The following is a 16,378-nucleotide window of genomic DNA, read 5'->3' as shown; positions in this document are numbered from 1 at the left end:
TCGGAATTTAGGCCAGGGTGTAGCTATTATGAGAAGCTACAGGTGATTCAGAACGTGGGATAACAAAGGCCTGAAAGAGCTGGCAGCGTATTGTCTCCTTGAGGAAGACCAGATTTGTTTTTAAAAGAAAACGTCATCAGATTAATATACTACTCTTATATTGTCTAAACTATAGCATCCTTTCCTGATTAGATAAGCTTCTTAAACAGATCTTCCCTCTTCTATTGATGTCTCATTCTTAATTCGAGATAAAAATAAAATGTGTTGCAACATATTCCAAGGGCTGTTAATATAGCCTATCTGGGACAAAAGTATAAAAACATATTTTTATAAATAATATACTGGAAGTTCCCTGGTGGCCCAGTGGTTAGGATTCTGGGCTTTCACTGCTGTGGCCTGGATTCAATCCCTGGTTACTGAACTGAGCCGTGTGGCATGGCCAAGAATAAAAACAAGCGAATGAATAAAATAACGTGTCAATTAATACAACATATTTTGCCCAATATACATTTTAGTTTATTTTTATTGATTTATTTGGCTGCGCTGGGTCTTCCTTGCTGCACAGGGACTTTCTCTAGTTGCAGCAAGCGGGGGCCACTTGCTAGTTGCGGTGCACGGGCTTCTCACAGCAGTGGTTTCACATGGCAGAGCACAGGCTCTAGGCGCATGTACTCTGGTAGTTGCAGCACGTGGGCTCAGTACTTGTGACTTGCTGGCTTTAGGTGACAGGCTCAGTAGTTGTGGCACACAGGCTTAGTTGCTCCTTGGAATGTCGAATGTTCCCAGACTAGGGATTGAACCCATGTCCCCTGTATTGGCACATGTATTCTTATCCACTGCTCCACCAGGGGAGTCATGTTCAATATGTTTTTATGGCAGATTAATTAACATCAGTTGTAGTTTACTCAGTGTTGGAATAGGTAACTGGTCTGAATACATTACGGGGATTTTTAAAAACAAAGATTCAATAAATTAAACATATTTAGCAGAGAATTGCAATATTAAATAGTGTAGTGATTTGGAAATAAGTCTCTTGAGCACCATTTCTTCTCCTGAAAACCTTCCCCTCACAGCTCTATTAATGTTGTTGTGTTAAGTCACTCAGTCTGTGTTCAGTCCCTCAATCACACCTGACTCTGTGGCCCCATGGACTGTGCGCACCAGGCTCCACCTCAATTATTAACCTTGGGTAATCATAATGGGTTGTTTTCACAGGATTGAAATAATTTTGATTATTCTGTCAATCAATTTACATAATTAACTTGATCTTAAATTTGAACTTTCTTTAAGCCTGTTTAATAAATGCCATGGTACTTCCTGAATCTATAATTTAAAAAGAAATCAACATGAGGAGCCCATTTATTATTTTCCTTTTAACCTGCCATTTACTATGAAGTGAAGTGAAGTGAAGTCGCTCAGCCGTGTCCGACTCTTTGTACCCCACGGACTGTAGCCTACCAGGCTCCTCCATCCATGGAATTCTCCAGGCAAGAGTACTGTAGTCGGTAGCCATATCCTTCTCCAGGGGATCCTCCCAACCCAGGGATCGATCCTGGGTCTCCTGCATCGCAGGCAGACGCTTTACCCTCTGAGCCACCAGGGAAGCCATTTACTATACGCCTTTAATAACTTTGAAAACTTCAAGCACATACAAAATATGATTGACAAAAAATGCACTGACATGGAAGGAAATGACAACATAGGTGAGGCAGTTTATTCATGTATGTATGTACATATGTGTATATATATATACATATATATATATATACATACACACACATATGCATACACACTCACTTTTGTTCCCACTTTAAAAGCAATAAATGGAAGTGGGGAGTGTGGGGTATAGCATCTGAGCATAGCTGCTCTGATGCTCCTGCCACGCTCCTACATCTTGTTTAGCTTGTGCTTAGACACTTAGTCATGTCTGACTCTCTGTAGCCCCATGAACTGTATCCCACCAGGCTTCTCTGTCCATGGGATTTCCCCAGGCAAGAATACTGGAGTGGGTTGCCATTTCCTCCTCGAGGAGATCTTCTTGACCCAGGAATCCAACCTGAGACTCTTGCATCTTCTGCATTGGCAGGGGGGTTCTTTATCACTAGCACCACCTAGGAAGCCATTGTTTAGCTTGTATAGCATAAACCTCCACAGTGTATTTCTGTGTCTAGATAGCCTATGAAAGCAGTATATCCAGTGCTTCCTAATTTTAAAGTCTCTAAAAATTTAGAAAGGTTAATTTTGGTCTTTTTTTTCCTTAAAAGCCCACCATATAATGTGAGAGGTAGATGCGCTAGGTGGTTCTAACTGGTGTCTCTCCCTATCCCTGAGTCTTTTCTCTAGGCTGAATGCAGCTTCTTGGAAAAGATATGCTTCTATATCATATCTGAGCAGCAGTGGTTAGGGCAACCACTCAGAGGCAGGAGATAGTTAACAAATATTCCAGATTCCTCACCCCTCAGTGAGAAAATGCTGAGGCAAATCCCACTGTTTATCTTCGAGAACTGCCAGAGGGACTGAACCACACTTTCTCATAGTGGTAATTTGTACACTCTTTGCTTTTTACCATTCCCACTCCTGGTCTCACTTTCCCATCTTCTCATAGTGCTTTTTGGAATTGCCTTTCTTCAAAATTATTTGGCCTCAAATCCATTTCTCAAGATTTGCTTTTGTGAAGTCCAAACCTGGACACATACAGACACGCAGACAACCTGCATACACACACACACACTCACACACACACACACACGTTTATTTATTTTGGAGATGGGGGGATGAAGGACTCAAAGACGTACTTCTCAATCATTGGCTTTCCTAAATTTACTATTTGCTGTGTATTGAGTCTCAAACCCCATCTCAAACACACTACAGCCAAGACATGATGTTCTTTTATCAGCTGTTTTTTTTTTATTCTTTGAGACAGCTGATTTGTTTTAGAGTTAATTAACAAATCAGTGTTATATGGTCATCTATGCTGTATATAACCTGTCTGTCAGTGAAGAAGGCAATATTAAGATAGTGTCATAGTAGCAATTGGTCTAGAGGTGGTTATTCAGTCCTAAAAAAATGTAACTTTCTAATATATAGAACTATTCTTATGGTGTTATGGTTAATTTCCAACCAGAAATCCATTGTGAGATAATAGGTCATTGAACTGATACCAGATACTAATTAACAATCTCCAGATTTTTCAAAACAGTAAACACAGTTTAACTTAAAGGGAACATTCCCCAAAATTTCCCAATTGGTACTATCAAATGTAGATTTCTTACACAGAAAAACTCTGGGCAGTTTTCACTGTATTTGTTTCCCCTCCCTGTCTCTATCTATTCTTGTCCAAATTGCACTTAAGCCCAACGGCATTACTGAAATTGCCTCCAAAGCAATTCGTCGGCAGCTGTATCTCACCAAACACAATAGTCACTTCTTAGTTTTCCTTTTCTGCAACTTTCTCAGTAACACGTTACAAAATCATCACTTCTTGAAATCCTCCTATCCCTCAGAAACCATGACTCCGTCTCTCCTGACTCTGGTCATTTTTCAGTGGAGATGTATTTTTCCTCTGCTGGTTTCTCCTCCTCAGATCAACTCTGTAGAGTCAAATGTTCTTGGGCTGCATTCTTTTCCTGTCATCTGTTCTTCATTCTGTCCCTCAGTGATTCTACCTAGTGACAGAGTTTTAAACAGTCATTTGTATCTTGAGCTTTGATCTCATTTAGGAACTGGCATTCACGAGAGTCAATTTAGCAAATATAATGGTCTAGATAGCATCACTGACTCAATGGACATGAATTTGAGCAAAGTCCCGGAGATAGCAAAGGACAGGGAAGCCTGGGGTGCTGTAGTCCATGGGGTCACAAAGAGTTGAACTCAGCTTAGCAACTGAACAACAGGGAGCTTAAATTTACATATAGGATCCAAATCCTATTTTTCCACAAACTCTTCTCCATTTCTAAGGCTTCCCCTTCTCATTGAATGTCACTTAATCTCCCTAAGTGCTCAGCATATACCCCAAGTATCTCTATTAATTCCTCTCTTTCATGCATTCCATGTTGAAATCTACAGAGCAGATTCCAGATTCTAATTCCAAAGTATCTTGAGAATTGACTACCCTAGGTCTTTACTGTTACAGTCCAGATGTCCGTTATTTGTGTCTACATATTGCAAATTTAATGGTTTCTTGATATTATTTCTTCCCCAGAGAGATCACTCTCCAACCAGTATGCAGCAAATCATTTAAGTGCTTAAATCTGATTTTAAAATTGGCCTGTTTAAATTATTTATTGACTTTCCTTTGCAATCAAAATATCATAAAAATTCTTTGCCATCAGGTATGAAAGTCTGCATTTGGGCTCTGCCTCCTCCCTACTTCAATCCTTCTGCCCACTTTACCTTCACTATATTTTGTCCATGGAGAGCTTTTCTTCCGTGCCAATCAGCCAGGGGAACTGCATATATTCAATTGTATATATTGTATACATTCAACATATATTTGATAAAGGAAAGGGAGAACTTGAATAATCCATGTCTTACACACATTTTTTTGTAATGATGTGGGACTCTTTGCTTGATACCTTTTTTTTAAAGACTTTTTTGAGGTGGACCATTTTTAAAGTCTCTATTGAATTTGTTACAACATTGCTTCTGTTTTATATTTTGTATTTTTGGCCATGAGGCATGTGGGATCTTAGCTCTACAACCACCTCTACAGTCTGTACCCTGTGTATTGGATGGTGAAGTCTTAACCACTGGACTACCAGAGAAGTCCCAGTTGCTTGATATCTTGAAACCATAGTTTGTTATTTTACATACTAGCCATAATCTCCTCTATTTTGAATAGTTATTGTGAGAATTATGCTGATATATAAGCACCAATAATATGGGAGTCACTTATTAGTGGTGGTAATATTTGATATTATTAGAAAACCAGTAACATTGACCTAGTGACTCAAATGTTGGAAATCATCAACATGTCAAGTAATAAAGGCAAAGGCATGGCAACTCTGTTTATCTCTGGGAAACATGTAGCTAAAGTTTGGATGTATTAGATATTCTAAATTGTTTACGGATTATTGCACTGAAAAATATAAACCTATTATTTTAATAAAATGATGGTTGTGCAACACCCTAGCATGTAGTTTTTTGCAAGTTTGTTGAAATATTTTGTAGGCTTGGCTTCCTCATCTGAATATTACTGATAACAACAGGATAATCTTCCTGGATTGTTGTCAAGATTAACTTAAAAAACCCAGAAACTATTTTAGCATAGTTCCCATACATAGCAAACATCTCATTTAGTTGAGATGCTAATTGTTCCGACAACCAGTGGAACAAGTATTATTTAGTTTTCATCACTATTGCATGATATAAACATAAATCTGCTAAACATTACTGCTACACTCTCAGAGGATCTAGCTTAGGTTCAACCAAGTCTACAGATTTCCAAGACTACTGTAGCTCATATCAAGCATCAGTAGATTCAGAAGGTATAAAACTTGTCTGTACTAGTAACTCCTATGAATTGAATTATGTCCCCAACTCCCAATTTAATCTATCTAAGATCTGATCCCCAATGTGACTGTATTTGAAGATAGGGTCTTTGAGTTGGTAATTAAGGTTAAATAAGGTCATTTTTAAGTGTAGGGTCCTAACTCAACAGAACTAATGTCCTTATCTGGTGGGCTATACAGTCCATAGAGTCACAAAGAATTGGACATCACTGAAGCTACTAAGTACTCACAGAGATCTTATAAGGAAACTAAGAAATATCAGAAATCCCTCTCTCTGCATCTATGGAGAGAAAAGGCATGAGGGGGCATAAGAAGAGAGCCATCTACAAGCCTGTAAGAGAAGTCTCAGCAGAGAACAACATTGCTGGATGTCTTGATCTTGGACTTCTAGTCTTCAGAATGTGAGACAATAAATGTCTGTTGTTTAAGCCATCCAGACACTGGTATTTCATTATGACAGCCTGAGCAGACTAAGACAGTCAGGCAATTAGAAAATGGGCCAGTGACACCTCACCAAAGAAGATACATAAACGACAAATAAGTGTACAAAAATATGCTCTGTATCGTATGTCACAAGGGAAATGAAAATTATTAATAAAACAACAAGACACCACTACATACCTATTATATTGGTCAAAATATGCAACATTAACAATATCAAATGGTGAGAAAGATGTGGAACAATAGGAATTCCCATTCATTGCTGGTGAAAATGCAAAAGGGCACAGCCACTTTGGAAAATTGTTTGGTGGTTGCTTATAAAACTATACATACTCCTGTCACACTATATAGCAATCATGCTCTTGTACTTGAGGGAGTTGAAGGCTTTTGCACACCCAAAAGTGTTAATAAGATGATTACAGCTATTTTATTCATAATTGCCATAACTTGGAAGCAACTGAGCTGCCCCTTAGTAGGTAAATGGACAAATAGCCTATGTTACATCCAGTCAATAGAATATTATTAAACACTAAAAAGAGTGAGCTATTAAGCCTCAGAAAGACATGGAGGAAACTTACATGTATGTTACATACTATATATTTACTTGTATACTAAGTGAAAGAAGCCAGTAATAAAAACCTACATTATGTAGGATTCCAACTATATGACATTCTGGAGAAGGCAAAACTATAGACATAGTAAAAACATCAGTGGTTGCCAGGTGTTTGGGGTGAAGAAAGGATGAATAGACCAAGAATAGAAGATTCTTAGGGTGGTGAAACTGCTCTCTATGCAATTATAATGGCAGAAATATGACATAATGTATATTTGTCAAAACCACAGAAATTATAACACCAAAAGTACACTATAGTATAAACTATGGACTTCATGTAATTATGATGTGTCAGTGAAGATTCATCAGTTTTAACAAATGCACCACAATCTAGTGGGGGATACAAGTAATGGGGGAGGCTATGCATGTCTGATATACGGCATAAATAGGAGACTCTCTGTACCTTCCTCTCAGTTTTGCTATGAACCAAAAACTGTTCCAAGATTTAAGTCAATTTACTTATCACAAGGAGATCTAACCATTCCATCCTAAATGAAATCAGTCCTCAATGTTCATTGGAAGGACTGATGTTGAAGCTGAAACTACAATACTTTGGTCACTTGATGCGAAGAACTGACTCATTGGAAAAGACCCTGATGCTGGGAAAGATTCAAGGCAAGAGGAGAAGGGGATGACAGAGGATGAGATGGTTGGATGGCATCACCAACTCAATGGCATGAGTTTGAGTAAACTCCAGGAGTTGATGATGGACAGGGAGGCCTGGCATGTTGCAGTCCATGGGGTCGCAAAGAGTCAGACACGACTGAGCAACTGAACTGACAACACAAAAAAAGAGTATCTTGGGAATATTCGTTTGATGAATTAATTGTTAGCACAGAGATGACTAAGAATGAAGTTTATTTTAATGTCTAAAATGACCACTAGATAGATGAATTAATTAATACATAAATAAAACTACTACATAGTGGACATCTTAGTAAATGGAACACAGAATTCAACCAGCATATTCTTGTCTCAGAAAAGAATGCTCGCTATGTAAGAAGTTATTTAACTATGTAATAATGTCTGCTAACAGAATAAGGTACTATTGCTACTGCCTTCATTTAATTGCACGTAAATATTATTACCTTTTTCATTTTACCTGTTTGTGCTGTGATATGAGTCATTTACCATGGAGAAGAAATAAAAACAGAAATCAAACTAGAGCTTTTAAAGTCTACTTGAAATAAGTTAATTGACATGATCTAACTATTACTCTCTCAAGAACACTTAATCTTATTGATAGGGCACTATAATTAAAATTAAAAAAAAATATTGCTCACCGAAGAGTATTTTTATTCATACTTACTTTAAAAAAAATCTCATGTGGGTGGTATGTTACTTAATCTGGCACTAAATATTGTTAGATTAAGCAGACCACATAAAAAATTCCTAGCATAAATCACAGAAAGATCTTTTGTGATCCACCTCCTAGAGTAATGAAAATAAAAACAAGAATAAGCAAATGGAATCTAATTAAGCTTAAAAGCTTTAACACATCAAAGAAAATCACAAATAAAAAAACAACCCACAGAATAAGAAAAAAAATATTTGCAAACAAATCAGACATTAAGGGATTGAACTACAAAATATACAAATAACTCATGAACTCAATATGAAACAGACAACCCAATCAAGAAATGGGTGCAAGGTCTACATAGATGTTTCTCCAAAGAAGACATACAGATGGCCAACAGGCACATGAAAAGATGCTCAACATCACTAGTTACTAGAGAAATGCAAATCAAAACTGCAGTGAGGAATCACTTCACACCAATCAGAATGGACACTATCAAAAAATCTACAAACAATAAATGCTGGAGAGAGTTTGGAGGAAAAGAAATCTTCCTACACTGCTGGTACGAATGTAAATTGGTACAGCCACTATGGAGAATAGTATGGAGCTATCTTATAAAACCAAAAATAGAGCTACCATATGACCCTGCAATCCTGCTCCTGGACATATATCTTGACAAAAAAATAATTCAAAATGATACATGCATGTTCATTGCAGCACTATTAATAGTAGCCAGGACATGGAAGCAACTGAAATGGCCATTGAGAGAAGAATGGATAAAGATGACATGGTTCATATATACAATGGAATATTACTCAGCCATGAAATGAATGACATAATGCCATTTGTGACAACATAGATGGAGCTAGAGATTCATGCTGAGTGAAGTAAGTCAGACAAATATCATATGATATTGCTTAAATGTAGACACTAAAAAAAAAAGAAAAAGAAATGGCAGAAATGAAATTATTTACCAAAAAAATGGAGTCACAGATGTAGAAAACAAATTTATGGTTACCAAAGGGGAAAGTGGGAGGGAGAAGAAAATTGGGAGATTGGAATTAATAGATATACAATACTCTCTCTATATATACTATATATAATAATAATAATATATAAAATATTGATAATCAGTAAGAATCTACTATATAATATATATTGCATAGTATATACTGTATAGTACTGGGAACTCTTCTCAATACCCTGCAATGACCTACATGGAAAAATATTCTAAAAAAAAGAGTTGATTCAAGTTTATATACAATTGAGTCACTTTTTTGTACAGGAGAAAGTAGTACAATATTGAAAATCAACTAATCAACTAATACAATTAATTGTATTAATCCAATACAAATTACAAGAAAAATTACCACTGCCAGTGGGAAGATCCCCTAAAGGAGGTCACAGCAACCTACTCCTATATTCTTGCCAGAATATCTCATGGACAGAGCAGCCTGGTGGGCCACGGTCCATGGGGTTGCAAAGAGTCAGACATGACTAAAGCAACTTAGCATTCACCACTGCCAGTATGCTGAACTCAGAGTACTATTTTCTTCCTAAATACTCAGTTCAATCTTAAATGTATTTTCTTTTCTCTTTTCATAGAGTGAGAGGAGAAGGGAGAGGAAGAAGACAAAGGAAAGGGCAAGAGGGATGGCTAGGGCTAATTTTGTGCCTTTAAATTGATATAATAGAAATATTTCACATATTCTTTTATAAATTGCAAAATATGAAAAGCAAATAAGGCCACAAATTCTCTCACTGGAAAACAATCGAAGATGATTAAACCCAAGAGATTTAGATGGACTCTTTCCTTTATATCAGGCTTCCCTGGAGATTCAGAAGGTGAAGAATCTGCCTGCAATAATGCAGGAGACCTGGGTTTGATCTCTGGGTCAGGAAGAACAAACAAAATGGCAACGCACTCCAATGTTCTTGCCTAGAGAATCCTATGGATAGAGGAGCCTAGTGGGCTACAGTCAATGGGGTGTCAAAGAGTTGAACAGGACCGAGCAACTAATATTAACAGTCACAGTAAACCAAACACATAGTAAAAGTGGCCAATGGAAAATAAAATGCCAGTTCTTTAAAAAGATCCTCAAAGTGACTGATGTGTGGGATGAATATCCAACCTTTTTATTCTTCCAGAAGGACAAAGCATTGCAAAATATAGAAACTCCAAAGACACAATGTTTTCTTCATTGAAGTCTATTTTTAGAGCCATGGATTTTAAACATAAAATAATTAAGCCAGAGAAGCTGTTTTTTTCCCCAAAAACTTCAAAATTTGATTTGCAATATGGTCACCTTCAACAGATGATTTTTATAGACACTTAGTAGATGTGTATTTAAACTCACACCTTTACTTCCTTAAGGATTTAGTTATTTACTTAAGCATTTCCTTAAGTATCTATTTATTTAAGCATTCATTCCATTTATTAACTTTATATTTATACTTTACATATGAAAATTTTTCAGAAGTTTAATAAAGGAGCTACTTTAAAATATAAACCAAAAGTACAGACCAAGAAAGGCATGCATTACAATTGAAGATCAAGAAAATGTTAAAAAAAGAAAAAGAAAAGAGAAGACACACATATTCAGGATGTACAATTGTTAGAGGTCAGATCGTATTTTTTCAAAACTTTTGGCAGGTCAAAGCACAATAGAGAAACACAATCAGTCACATTCTTTTCATTATCTTCTTGGTAAATAGCTTTTTAAGGGAAGAAATATTTTTTTCACACTAAGTTCAAAAATAAGTTTTCACATGTGATGTAAAACAAGACATAGCAAGGGAAACAATGGATGAAATTGGCAAGGACATCATGTGCATGGCGGGGTCAGTCGCTCAGTCGTGTCTGACTCTTTGTGACCCCACGGACAGCAATCTGCCAGGCTCCTCGGTCCATGGAATTTTCCAGGCAAGAATACTGCAGTGGGTTGTGATTTCCTACTCCTGGGGGGTCTTCCTGACCCCCACAACTTGCCTTTGATGAGGCAAAAAGCACAGCCCATTAGCATTTACTCAAAGCGGTGCTATGAGAGGGTTGAAAGGTAGGCTGACTTATAAAACCCTTGCACTCTTCCAATAGCTCCCTCTAGCGTTTAAAACTCTCCTGCCTCTTGTTTTAATATCTCTTCCTGATTGCAATAACCGACTGAATTCTTTTTTTTTTTTTGGAATAAATTTTTTTCTCACTTGTTTAACTTCTCCAGTGCAATTTTTCTTTGACAATATACATGCAACACATATGCAACATAATTAACTCTTTAAATATATATATGTTTTCACATATCCTAAGAGGAAAGTACTAAGTTTAAAAACAGAAATCAATGATTTATATACATATTTCATCACTACAAATATTTATAGGCAAATTGAAACAAATATGGAAACTACAACAATGTAATTTCCATTGTAGGTCATGAGAGCAATGGATGAAGGACTCCTACTCTGCTCTGAGGGACCATGACTGTATTTCCTAGGAGGTCTTGCCTGAATGGAAAACTGAAAAATGGATGTAATTTTTACAGACGGCCAAGCTAAAAAAAAAAAAAAAAAGATATTTTCAAGCTTCTCTCTCAAGAAAATGTGCTTTGGAGGTGATCCTATAAAGTAATATAAAGAGGGTGTGTGAAAACAGAATCAAAAGCGTGAATAGAACAAAATCTATAAAAGCCAATTTTAGTGAGGCAATCTCAAACATATAGAGAACTCAAGTCAAGATCATTTTCTTTGAACCTAATCTGAACAGCCATAGTTAAGTGCACCATTATTGACAGTAATAAATCAATTTTTTTTGAGAATTAGAAATAAAATCAATAAACTGCCATAGTAAAAGTTTATGTTACATAGATTGACTATACATGAAGTAGGTAATTATTCTCAATCTTTTCTTTTAGGAAACAACAGGGCTGATAGTAACTTTAAGTGTGTAACTTTTTATTAGTCAGCTTGGAAAGTAAATATTTTTACTTTAATTACTTTGGTCCTAAAAAAAATGATGCCTCAAGTTTACAGTGGTAACATGGAGTTTTTTTTTCCCTCTCATTCCTGAGACCTAACTAAAACTACAATAAAGGAAACCATTGAATAAAATATATATATATATATATATATATATATATATATATAATGATAAGGAGCATGAGGATCCAGGGAGAAAATGTGCTCAGTCATGTCTGACTCTTTCAACCTTTTGGATTGTAGCCCCCCAGTCTCCTGTGTCTGACTCTTTGAAACCTTATGGACTGTAGCCCAAAAGGCATTTCTATCCATAGGATTCTCCAGGCAAGAATACTGGAGTGGGCTACTACTTCCTCCTCCCAGGGATCAAACCCATGCATCCTGTATTTCCTGCATTGCAGGCAGATTTTTTACCACTGAGCCAAGGAATCCCATGGAGCCAGGGGTGGGGCAGAGATTCCAAGTTTATGGAAGAGATGGAACAATTAGCCAAGGTCAAGATTATTACATATGCAAAGGACTAAAACAGAGGAAGCTTAGGTAGAACAGATAAGCTTCTAGACACAGAAAGACAACTGCATATGGAAGCTATAAAGGTCAAATGTATAGAATCAAAGAGTAGGATGATGGCTTCCAGAGGCTGGGGGGGTGGGATGGGGGTAAATGGGAAGGTGTTGGTCAAAGATTATAAACTTTCAGTGATAAGATTAAATTCTAGAGATCAAATATCAAACACAGTAGTTACAGTTAGTAATATTGTACTGTATACCTGAGATTTTTCAAGAGAGTAGATCTTTAAATGTTATCACCAAACACCAAAAAAATGTGAATATATGATGTGAAGGGATGGAGGTGTTATTTGACTTGATGTGTTATCATTTCCATTGTATATGTATATTAAATCCTTATGTTTTACACCTTTAAAAAATCACCTTGTAAAATTGAAATATATACAACTCTATTTTTTAAATCATACCTCAATAATAAGCAAACAACAAGAAAGTTCTTGAATGAGACTTACTAGTTTCAAGGAAATGGTGCTCATAGAAAGGAATTAATTGAAAGGGAATAATGGAATCCGTCTTGCTTCTCATCTGATATCCAAGAGCCTAACATTAACTTCAAAGGAACAGAAAGATTGGTAGGTATCCTGGGTTCTCACAGAATACAATAAAAGAAGTATTTGTAAAAAGGAAAAGTAGGTACTGTGTGTTAATCCATTTTCATCAGGCATTTGGAAAGACTCTCAAGGATATGAAGAGTTCCTGATCCAACCACGAAAAGAAGTCTGCAGGAAAAAATCCTTTGCTAGGACTTAGTCTCTGTGTGGCTTAATTCTTAAATATGAAGAGACAGCATAGGATAAACAGGGATTTGAGAAAATCTGCAATATGAAATACAAACACAAAAATAGGCAAAGACAAAAAAAATCTAGTGGTCAAGAAGATGGTAATATAGGATTCTGTAGAGAAACTTAAAATCTCATATTTTAAATTACGTAGAGAAACAATAAAGTAAGAACATGTAATTAAGATGTCAGAGGTTTGAAAAGAAGAAAGGGATGGTAAAGCATAGGGATGTTTATTTCCTTAATTTACAAAATGGCAGGGAGTTCCCTAGTGATTGATACAGTGGTTAGGACTCCCTACATTCTATTGCAAGGGGCATGGGTTCAATCCCTGGTCGGGGAACTAAGATCCCACATGCCATGTGGCATGCACAACACCCCTTCCGCCCCCCCCAAAAAAACTGGCTACTGGAAACTTGTTTTTAATAATGAAAGGAGGGAGGAAGAGGTGTAACTTAGATAAACCTTTCTCTGTATCATGGGAAATGAATGGACATACAAAGTGATAGAAACATTTTTTAAGGAAATGACATTTACTAACTGAAAAAGGACAAACCTAGACAGCATATTAAAAAGCAGGGACATCACTTTGCAAACAAAGATCCATACAGTCAAAGCTACGATATTTCCAGTAGTTATATACAGATATGAGAGTTGGACCATAAAGAAGGCTGAGTGCTGAAGAATTGATGCTTTCAAGTTGTGGTGCTGGAGAAGACTCTTGAGAGTTTCTTGGATAGCAAGATCAAACTAGTCAGTTCTAAAGGATATGAAATCTGAATATGCATTGGAAAGACTGATGCTGAAGCTGAAGTTCCAATACTTTGGTCACCTGAGTTCAACAGCCTCGACTCATTGGAAAAGACCTTGATGCTGGGAAAGATTGAGGGCAGAAAGAGAAGGAGGCAACAGAGGATGAAATGGTTGGATGGCATCATCAACTCAATGGACATGAATTTGAGCAAACTCCAGGAGATAGTGAAGGACAGGGAAGCCTGGTGTGCTAGAGTCCATGCAGTCGCAGAAGTGGACACGACTTAGCCACTGAACAACAACTGAAAGAGAGGCCATTCCTTGCTTGCTTGCTTGTTTTCTGGCTGCTTAAGTGATTGCTTTTAGCACGCTCTTTCTTCCCCTTTGCTTTTTACTACCCGCTTTCATACTCTTGAAAGTCCTAAAGTCCCGAGTACTGGGAAACAGGCTATAGATTGGTTGTTCAAATAAAAATAAATAGGTTATTCTTCTAGCTCTGATAGTGAAACAGGCAGATAAGTAACTTTATCCCATAAAATAATTTAAAGGTCATAGGCACCACTGACTAGGTTGTATAAAAATCCCAGTAAAATGGCAATGGAATAAGAAAAGAGAATACAATGGCAGAATAAAAATTCTTGATTTCATTGTATTCGATTTCATGTACATATATCAGAAAACCACCAAATGACACACATTTCCATTCAAAATTATATAAACTATTTTGGGATAGTTCTTTGAATCCTTCCTTCTATCTGATTCCAAAAAAAGAAGAAACAGTCAAATACCCAGAAAGGGGAGCCTTTTGGTGATGTTAGGTTTTACCTGTGCTTAATTGTTTGTAATGTTCAACATGGATAAATTTCCACGTTTTTCTCTCAGTGCTTCTGCACATTTCAACAGCAGGGACTGTTGAATTGAGACAGCTGTGCTTACTGTTACAAAAGAAACATTTAAGATAAGATAGGCTTGCCACTGATAACTAATTACTCTTTGTGGCAATGGTGTTTCTCAAGTAGTTCTGAACTTATGTAGCATCTCTAGGTTATGAATCAAAGTAGCTTTCATATTTCCATACACTGTATCATGTATGATGCAATCTATAAAGTTCTTTTAAATCCCAATCAAATATTTGTTTTGTTTCTGTTTGTTTTCTAAAGCAATGCCATTTAGTCGTACATTAAATAGATCGTTTGGGGTTTAACTCAGAAAGCTGATCTCAGAAGTACTATCCAGCACTCATGTATAGAATATTTACTATTCTCCAGGATCATTACCAGTGAAAAACTGTACTTTTCTGATAATTTATGGGGAGGAATATATCCTTAAACTGATGAAATCATCTTTAAGTTTACCTCAGTCTTCTCTATTTATATAGACTTAAATGGAACATGTCTCTAATCTGCTCACAATGTGACTAGTGAAATGTTGAAAACAAAAATAGTAACAGAAAAATTAATGTTGCAGTTAAAAATTATCCACCTGTGTGTGTGTGTGTGTGTGTGCACACTCTCAGTCACTTAGTCATGTTCGACTCTTTGCAACCCCATGGACTGTAGCCAGCTAGGCTCCTCTGCCCATGGGATTTTTCAGGCAAGAATACTGGAGTGATTGCCACTTTCTCTTTCAGGGCATCTTCCTAACTCAGGGGTCGAACCCACATCTCTTGCATGTCCTGCATTGGCTCTCAGATTCTTTACCACTGTGCCACCAATCTGAGAGGCAAATAAAATAAAATCAATTCCTCTGAGAATCATTCTCAAATAAACTGACAAAAGGATGTGATGTGTTACAAAGGTCAAGTTTTGACTTATCTCCCTTATAAGGATGTTTTACTTTTTGTTGGAATGGCTTAAGAAGCTGTTGATTTCTATAAATTTTAGAACAGTCTGGGTTTTCTAAGGGATAGGAAATTGCTTTTTTCAGTCTTATAGTGAAGTGAATTGTATGCTTCCTAGAGCAGAATGCTCTTTTGTGCATAACCACCAGCTTCTACCTAGTACACCGAAGGTGAGACTACTTAAATTCTACTGAAGCAAGAAACACAAAAGATGGTAACATTATATTTTTTGTTTATCACATCTGAAATCATTCTTTTGCATTTAAAAATGAAGAAAATACCAAATTGATGAAATTTTGTTTACTTTCTGTATTTAGGCATTTTTATTTGAAAAACAAAGGTTTTGAACACTGATATTTGTCAATATTTTTGTAACTTTTTAAACTTCAAAGTGTTTTTGGTAAAAGCTGTCATATTTGAAGACATTTACTATTCAAATATCGTGAAAAATTTTATATTTGGGTTAAGTTGCATAACAGTTACAGTTATGTTAAAAAACGACCACTCAGTTTAGAAAACTTGTTCTCCTTATACACATATATGCACAATCTCTATTATTCAAAAATCTCATTTCCCCTTCATCAAGTACGTGGGGAATACTTTAAGC

At 36.4% G+C, this 16,378-nt stretch overlaps 1 non-coding gene across 1 annotated transcript; it reads right to left on the bottom strand.

The window, feature by feature from the left end:
* Positions 1 to 1,531: 1,531 nt before the first annotated feature.
* Positions 1,532 to 1,603, bottom strand: TRNAR-GCG (transfer RNA arginine (anticodon GCG)). Its single transcript has one exon. It is a non-coding gene; the product is annotated as a tRNA-Arg (tRNA).
* Positions 1,604 to 16,378: the final 14,775 nt, after the last annotated feature.

This window comes from Giraffa tippelskirchi, chromosome 8 (assembly GCF_054371585.1).
Source record: "Giraffa tippelskirchi isolate mGirTip1 chromosome 8, T2T-mGirTip1v1.2.pri, whole genome shotgun sequence".
In the NCBI taxonomy this organism is placed as follows: Eukaryota; Metazoa; Chordata; class Mammalia; order Artiodactyla; family Giraffidae; genus Giraffa; species Giraffa tippelskirchi.
Note: the sequence above shows the minus strand (reverse complement) of the source record. Positions and strands in the feature narration are given on the sequence as shown.